We start from the raw sequence: 8,900 nt of genomic DNA on the forward strand, positions 1-8,900 counted from the left end.
ATCTATAAATGCCATCTTGGGCATCACACAGCAAGTTGCTTACCCCTTGAGGCAAATGATCTTCAGCCTGATTTTCATGTGATTGGTAAAAGAGTTCATGACTAGATTCTAGGCCCCAGAAAGCTAGAAAACAGTAAATCAACATCAAATAGCTAGACACGATTTCTGTAACTCCCTCCTCACCTGTCAAACCATCCATGAAGTAGGTTTCACTGTGATGAGATGTCCCATATGCTGGGTCTTCAAGAGTTGGTCCTCCTCAGTGAAAAAGGAATGTAAGACCTCACGGCAGAATTCTCTTTTAGCAACTGCTGGTTTAAATGCCCTAGAGCATATTTTTGGGCTTCCCGGATAGCTCAGCTGGTAAAGAATCCACCTGCAATGCAGGAGACCATGGTTCTATCTCTGGGTTGGGAAGATCCCCTGGAGAAGGGATAAGCTACCCACTTCAGCATTTTTGGATTTCTCTTGTGGCTCAGATGGTAAAGAATCTGCTTGCAATGTGGGAAACCTGGGTTCAATCCCTGACTTGGGAGGAGGGCATGGCAACCCACTTTAGTATTCTTGTCTGGAGAATCCTCATGGACAGAGGAGCCTGGTGGGCTACAGTCCATGGGGTTGCAAAGAGTCAGACTTGGCTGAGCAACTAAGCACAGAGCATATTGTTACCAGGGTAAAGCCAAAGCCTAGAAGGCACAGGTGAGGCTCAGAGTCCACTCACGTTATTCTTTATAAGTTAGGTTGTCAAAGGCAACTCTCCAACTCCCTAGTGGATGTAAAGTCCTAAAGGACACATATGTATTCAGGTAAGGACAAACACTTTTGGTAGTTTAGCAGCAGCTAAAAACAGGAGAAGCCACCAGCAAGAAGAGTCAGGAACTCTTCAACCACTGTTGGCAGGGTCTGCTTAAACCCCAGGGGAAGGTACAGAACTGCACATAGAAACTAAACATCAATCCACCAGTGTTGCTTGAAAATAGTATATTCAGAAAGCAGGACAGACTTGTAAGTGACATGCAAGCAACATAAGGTAGCAAAGTCATCACAAAACAGTGACAAAAGGAAGAGAGATCCAACAGCAGGCAAACCTTAGAATTCCCAGCAGGCATTTTCACCAGGAAGTCCCTTCCTGACCCAGGGATCGAACACCTGTGTCTAGCATCTCCTGCATTGGCAGTCAGGTTCTTTACCACTAGCGCCACATGGGAAGCCACACCAGGAAGTCCACCAGGAGGTAAAAGGCTTGAAGAGTTTACAAGCAAAGTGCTCTCCTTTGGAGAACTCCTTAAAGCAAAGCAGGGTCTCCCTTCTCATAAAAAGCAAATTTGTTCCCAGGACATGGGTTCAGAAGTAGTGGACAGGAAGCACTTTCAAAGGGTTCTCAGACTAACCTGAAACTGAGCAGCAGGTAGGAGCCTTACAGAGGCTTTCAAATGGGGCAACAACTGCTTTGGGTCTATAGGTGCTCTCAAAAGGCTCCCACTGGGAGAAAAAGCCAAGACTCAGTTCACAGAGATGGAGGAAGGAATCTGATTTATACCTCTTAGTGTGGTCAGGTAGGCCCCATCTCCTGGTTTCTTTCAACTATTCAAATTTTATATTGTTAATTCGATTTTTCTGAATCAAGCTATAAACTCTTTGAAGCCCAAAGCTTATACTTTTGTTTCTTACACTCTGGCATCCATGATTAAATACTGCACATAAGCAGTATTAATATATATTTGCTGACTCATTCTACTGCTGATTTAAAGGCAGCATGGTACAACAGAGAAGCACCCTGCATAGAAACACAAGTATTTAATTCTGGCAAATCTTGTCACTTTTCTGCACTTCAATTCTTTCTGCCCCTTCATGAATATGCATGTACTGTAAGCTTAAAACTTTCCCAGTTTTGTTGTTCTGAGAGACCCAGCTTTGGGAAGATCCATGGTGTTCTCCCTCATTGCTGCAAGTAATAATAAATATTTCCTTCCAATCTTTGGCTTCAGTTCAGTTTAGTTCAGTTCAGTTGCTCAGTCATGTCCAACTCCTTGCGACCCCATGAATCACAGCACACCAGGCCTCCCTGTCCATCACCAACTCCCAGAGTTCACTCAAACTCATGTCCATCGAGTCGGTAATGCCATCCATCCATCTCATTCTCTGTCATCCCCGTCTTCTCCTGCCCCCAATCCCTCCCAGCATCAGAGTCTTTTCCAGTGAGTCAACTCGTCCCATGAGGTGGCCAAAGTAATGGAGTTTCAGCTTTAGCATCAGTCCTTCCAATGAACACCCAGGACTGATCTCCCTCAGAATGGACTGGTTGGATCTCCTTGCAGTCCAAGGGACTCTCAAGAGTCTTCTCCAGCACCACAGTTCAAAAGCATCAATTCTTCGGCGATCAGCCTTCTACACAATCCAACTCTCACATCCATACATGACCACTGGAAAAACCATAGCCTTGACTAGACGGACCTTTGTTGGCAAAGTAATGTCTCTGCTTTTTAATTTACTATCTAGGTTGGTCATAACTTTCCTTCCAAGGAGTTCAGTTCAGTTCAGTTCAGTTCAGTCGCTCAGTCGTGTCCAACTCTCCGCGACCCCATGAATCGCAGCACGCCAGGCCTCCCTGTCCATCACCAACTCCCGGAGTTCACTCAAACTCATGTCCACAGAGTCGGTGATACCATCCAGCCATCTCATTCTCTGTCGTCCCCTTCTCCTCCAGCCCCCAACCTTTCCTAGCATCAGAGTCTTTTCCAGTGAGTCAACTTGTCCAAGGAGTAAGTGTCTTTTAATTTCATGGCTACAATCAGCATCCTCAGTGATTTTGGAGCCCAAAAAAATAAAGTCTAACACTGTTTCCACTGTTTCCCCATCTATTTCCCATCTTTGGCTTAGTTGTGTCTTTTGGCTTGACACCTAACAAAAGGTGAACCCAGTTTTGGGTAACACTGTTAATTTTTAAAATTGTTTCTTTGAGACTTACGGTTTCTTAAACATGCCTCAGGTAGTCATCATGCACAATGGAAGTGCGAAGAGGAAAGGGACACTGGTCCATGACCATTTTATTGACAGCAGATTCACTTTTGTTGGTTTTACATTTTGGAGTTCAGAGTTGACGTTTCATTTGTAAGAACATTGTTGAACCCAAGTTCAACAAACCGTGAGGCCAAACAAACCAAAACATCAGAATCTGGAGCACAGAAAGCCTTATTGCAAGGGCCAATAAATCAAGGAGACTGGAGAGGTGGGTGGGTGCTCATGGTCTAACGACCCAAACTCTCTATGATTGAGTTCTTACATGCAAAATTTCAGGTGAAGTCTGACCTTCCTCTGAGTGATGGGTTATAAGGTAACAGGGTGGAGTTCTCAAAATCCCAATCACAGCCTCTGGGGTCCTTGTGCTTATGCTCAGCTGGAAGTTATCATCCTCCACCTGGGAAGGGTCCTTAGTTCCTATCAGAGAACTCAGAATTGTATCACGTTGTTATGTATATCCCTTGAGGAGGAACCAGGACCCTGCCTCATGGCTGCACTATTTTTCTTGACTGTCTTTTCTTTGTTTCTATAATCCCTTAAACCCCTTACTCCCCTAACTCATAACTGTTTGAATCTGCCTTTGGATTCCCTGGTGGCTCAGACAGTAAAAAAAAAAAAAAAAAAAGCGTCTGCCTGCAATGCGGGAGACCTGGGTTTGATCCCCAGGTTCAGGAAGATCCCCTGGAGAAGGAAATGGCAACCCACTCCAGTACTCTTGCCTAGAAAATTCGATGGATGGAGGAGCCTGGTGGGCTACAGTCCATGGGGTCGCAAAGAGTCGGACACGACTGAGCGACTTCACTTTCACTTTCTTTGGAACTCAAGGAAGCTCTAAGAGGCTGAAACATTCCTACAAACGATACAGGAGACATGGAGAGCCTTTTAAAAAAAAATCTGGATGGGCTCTACTGGGTCCTGCTTGGTTTCGAGAGTTCTTTGACTAAATTTTTTTGAGTCACCTGACTCAGTTATTTCAAAGGTCCTTTTCACTTTAACATGATTTTGTAATTTAATAGACATTAGGTGGGCAAAGTCTTATTAATTGAATTCTATCCTAGTGCAAGAAATGTGCTTCCCTTTACCCTCACTTTCCATTTTTGCAGAGGTGAAATAAAGACAGCTGTGTTGTTTGCATCTAACCACATACCTCTTTCACACCCTTCAGTTTAGTCATTTCAAATGTGTGACAACCTCCCTTTCCTCCAGCCTAATTAGTGTTCTAATTTTTAGTTATCTGAGACAACTCTGTCTCTGCTAACCTTAGATACAACTCTGATTGTTTTGGTTTTTCCCTTTCAATGATGTTTTTACCTCTTACTACTTTCAATGATGTTCTTACTACTACTTCTTTGCTGGTATAACGTTTGTTTTTTTCGCCCCTCTACCTATTCATACCCAAGGGTTCTCAAAACCACTAAGAAATCTATGTAAGTGATGTCTGTAGACTAACAGACTCAGCAATGGAGAATGAAAAATTGTACGAGAAGAAGAAATGGAAAATACACTAGGAAATAAGGAAAGCAAGAGGAGTGATAGAAGAAGGAAGTATGTATGGTCTCTAGGTAACCAAGCAGGACCCGATGTGGGCTTTCTGGGACAGACCCTTCCTTCCATATCCTCTGCCTGCCTCTTGTTGTAGAAAAGCTACAGTCTCCCAGTCTTCCTCTGACTTACAAAAGCCTGTCTCAACAATTAATGGTTGAAAGTGCTACTGAAGAGTAAGTTCTTGTTTCATCATAGAAAGGATTCAGAGACAAAACATGGAGGTCAAGAAAACAAAGCAAGGATTTATTAAGCACTTTATTACACTCAAAAGGGAACAGTGGGCAGACTCATGTGAATAGCTACCATGAACTTCTTTGGCAAACTAGTTATTTGGGGGTGTAAAAATGAATGGGCAGAATATTCTTTGGAGAGGGATGGTTTGGGGGTCATATTTCTTGATTTTCATCCCAGCTCTATCTTCCCAAAGAGAGGAAGGATTTTTGTCCTTATTTACCCTTGGACAGCAAGGAGATCAAACCAATCAACCCCAAAGGAAATCAACCCTGAATATTCATTGGAAGGACTGATGCTAGAGCTGACGCTCCAATACTTCGGCCACCTGATGTGATGAGCTGACTCATTGGAAAAGACCCTAATGCTGGGAAAGATTGAAGACAAAAGGAGAAGGGGGTGGCAGAGGATGAGATAGTTAGATAGCATCTAACTAGATAGTCTAGTTAGAGAGACTCACTAGACTTCAATAGGAGCAAACTCTCTGAAACAGTGAAGAACAGGGAAGCCTGGCAAGTTGCAGTCTATGAGGTCACAAAGACTCGGACACAACTTAATTACTGAAGAACAACACAAAAGCCTTGATAACAAGTGTTACAGCATCAGTGCATGATGGGTACTACTTATCTGCAAGGCTAATTTCATTTTAATGGGAGAATAAGCAAAAGGTTACATTAAGATGCTGAAAATTCCTGCATTTTTCCACCTATCTTTGTCTACCTCCAGACACCTATCTCCTCAAGGTATATGGCTTCCTGTCAGTCCGAGGTTTCTGCTTTTCTTTGTTTGCCAAAAGACTCCTGTTGCTTACAAGATGTATGGTTTCCTGCCATTTAGCCTGGCCCCCTTTCTCTGCTCATATTTAGTAATTGTTGTTTGCTGTTGTTTTAGTTGCTAATTCATGCCTGACTCTTTTGTGACCCTTCGGACTGTATTCATCAGGCTGCTCTGTCCATGGGATTTCCCAGGCAAAAACACAGGAGTGGGGTTCCATTTACCTTCTCCAGAGGATCTTCCTGACACAGGGATCAAACACGCATCTCCTACATTGGCAGGCAAATTCTTTACCACTGAGCCACCTGGGAAGCCCATATTTAGCTATTTATCTGTTCTAATTAAAGGATGTGAATACGTAGCAGCTGGGCAAGGAGAACTGATAACAATTTAAACGTAAGTTAGCTACATGGCAGTCACAGAATCTTTAGTTCCTTTCTGAAATACATAGATAACAGTACCTGATGCACATTTCTGAAATTGTTTTACAGATACAAAACCCCTATGAAATGGAATTTAACTATTTGATGACCAGGAGCACATAACAGCCCACAGACCTACACAAGCCCCAAAACTGATAAGGTTAGCCCTTGTGACATGGCCCTGTTACCTCACCATCAACCAGTCAGAATTGTACATGATCTGATTACATACCTTGTGAATTCCCCAACCCCATCACCTTGCCTTTAAATATGCATTCCTTAAACCACTCGGGGAGTTCAGATATTATGAGCATTAGCCGCCCTAGACTCCCTGTCTACCACTTTACAATAAATGCTGTACTTTCTTTCACCACAGTTCAGTCTCAGACTGGCTTTACTGTGCGTGGGTGAGAGAACACAACATCTTGGTATAAAGTGATATTTATTCTTTTCTTCTGCTTCACTAAAACATACTCCAAACTGACAATAAATAAGGCACTGCTTTGGCTAACAATTTTTAAAAACTTGCATTTTTTCTTTCGTCTCATCAAATAGCAGTCAACTAGCATGATTTTGAAAGACAATATCACATAGTAGGTCACATGTGGACTCCATAGATAAACGACCTAGAATCTTGCCAACTCTGACCTTGATCTCTCTGTACTTCAGGTTCTTTAATATGGGATAATAATAGACCTCACCTTCATGACTGTCATGATGATGAGATAAGATGATACAAGTAAAATGTTCTGAATAAGTCCTGGCACAAAGTGAAGGAGTCTTTTGGGCCTAGAAAAGAAGACAACAGTCTCAAAGGCCCTTACTGAATCACCTAACTTCGGAGAAAACAAAACAGAACTTTGGGTCCCACCGTGATGCTCCAGGCTGGTTGCATCTATCTGGGACTTATCACCCCCTGTCCAGAAACCTTCCACCCCCTACACCTGCCCTGAAGACTTATCACCCCCTGCCTGAAAACTTTCCACTCCCTACACCTGCCCAACTACAAATGCCATCTCAACTAAAGAATACCCAAACCATCCCGCCTGATTAATGTTGTCCTTATCACTTCCACAAGCCTCCCTATAAATATGGAGCCTCCCTGATCCCTCTCGGCACTCAGCCTGGTCATTAGGCGGACTGTCACCCTCTCCTTGCCTGAATAAATGTAACCTACTTCTATTGAGGTCGTCTTTCCTTTTTCTGCCTTGCCCGAACTATACCTTACACAAAGTAAGAACCTTATTCTAAAAAAATATTTTGCATTACAACTTTGCCCCCACCTTTTCCTAACACATCATTTTCCTTTGTAAATGCATTGGCGCAGTCTCTTGTGGCCTTACCATGCCTACCACAGCCTAATAAATGTTAATGGTAAACAATAGCAATCATTGCTTCTCTCTGTGGAATGGCTATTACTCTTGCTGTTTTGCAGAAAAATACAAGTTTCACTCAGGCAAAGAAAGGCAGTAACCACATCATAATATAGCCACAATAGACCTGTTTAGGAGGTTTGGCCTTGGGCAACAAACAAATTTTATAATTTTATTGCAAGAATATAAAAAACAAGTGAGCTACAGTTCATGCTTTTACATAACTTGGCTTATCTCCTATGTGTTTGACTCTTAATCAGCTGTGCACTTTAGAATCACCTGGGAGTTTTTAAAAACAATATATACCCGGGCCCTGTCCCTAAAGAATTCTGATTCACTAGGCCTAGGTGATGTTCTGGCATGTTTATTTGGAATTGTTTACCTAAGTGATTCTGATGTAAAACTAGTGTTCCAAGTATTCCTGGCCCATTGCCTTCCATTCAACAAAAGCAATTTCAACTACTGGAGTGAAAAAAATCAAACACAATTTTTATGGCCTCTCCATATAAGTAGGTATACTAGCGATTTCTTAACAAATTATCCAATCATAGAAGTAAATATCTATAGTTTAAGTTTATAATCATGAAATTATGAATTATGTTCCATTTGGATTGAGGTACCAGCAACTCTTTGGGTGAGGTTTTCTGCCATTTTAATGAGTAAAAGAAGGGAGCCTTTGTGGGTAAGATGGTGGCTCCATCAGACCACCTGTAGACTCCAGTGCTGGGAGACCTCAGACCAAACATTCAATCAGAGTAGAACACAGCCCCACTCATCAGCAGACAGACTGCTTAAAGTTTCCATGAATAAACAACTGCTTGATAAAAAACACAGACAGACCCAGACACAGCCCTACTCACTAGACAGACAAGACCCAGATCCACCCACCAGAGAGTGGGTTTAAGTCTCTCACATGAGGAAGCTTGCACAAGTCTCTAGACAGCCTCATTGACCAGGGGGCAGGGAGCAGAAGCTAGAAGAACTACAACCCTGAAGCTTGTGGAATGGAATGTGCAAACACAGAAAGCTAGATAAAATGAGATGGCAGAAGAATATGTCCCAGATGAAAGCACAAGATGAAAACCCCTGAATTGTGTTGTATGAAAGGAGAGAAGGTTAGCACTCCCTTGATGAGGATGGAAGAGGCTCCCAGGCCTGACAACACGCATATGGTTAAGACATTACCTCCTACTTTGTGGCAGCTAAGCATGGTTTATTACAAATATACAGTGGAGAAAAGACAGTCTCTTTAACGAGTGGTGCTGGGAAAACTGGTCAACCACGTGTAAAAGAAAGAAACTAGAACACTTTCTAACACTATACACAAAAATAAACTCAAATGGATTAAGGTCTAAATGTAACACCAGAAACTATTAAACCCGTAGAGGAAAACATAGGCAGAACATTCTCTGACATAAACCACAGCAAGATCCTCTAAGACCCACCTCCCAGAGTAGTGGAAACAAAAACAAAAATAAACAAGTGGGACCTTAATTAAACTTTAATTAACTCAATTAGCTAAAGGAAATCAGTC

The 8,900-nt window shown here is 42.5% G+C and overlaps 1 non-coding gene across 1 annotated transcript; it reads left to right on the forward strand.

Moving 5' to 3' along the window:
• Window positions 1-8,459: 8,459 nt before the first annotated feature.
• Window positions 8,460-8,584, forward strand: LOC129554939 (U6atac minor spliceosomal RNA). The gene has a single exon (XR_008685667.1). It is a non-coding gene; the product is annotated as a U6atac minor spliceosomal RNA (small nuclear RNA).
• The last annotated feature ends 316 nt before the right edge of the window (window positions 8,585-8,900 follow it).

This window comes from Moschus berezovskii, chromosome 14 (assembly GCF_049115385.1).
Source record: "Moschus berezovskii isolate FMDL1 chromosome 14, NW_MosBer_1.0, whole genome shotgun sequence".
NCBI classification, from domain to species: domain Eukaryota; kingdom Metazoa; phylum Chordata; class Mammalia; order Artiodactyla; family Moschidae; genus Moschus; species Moschus berezovskii.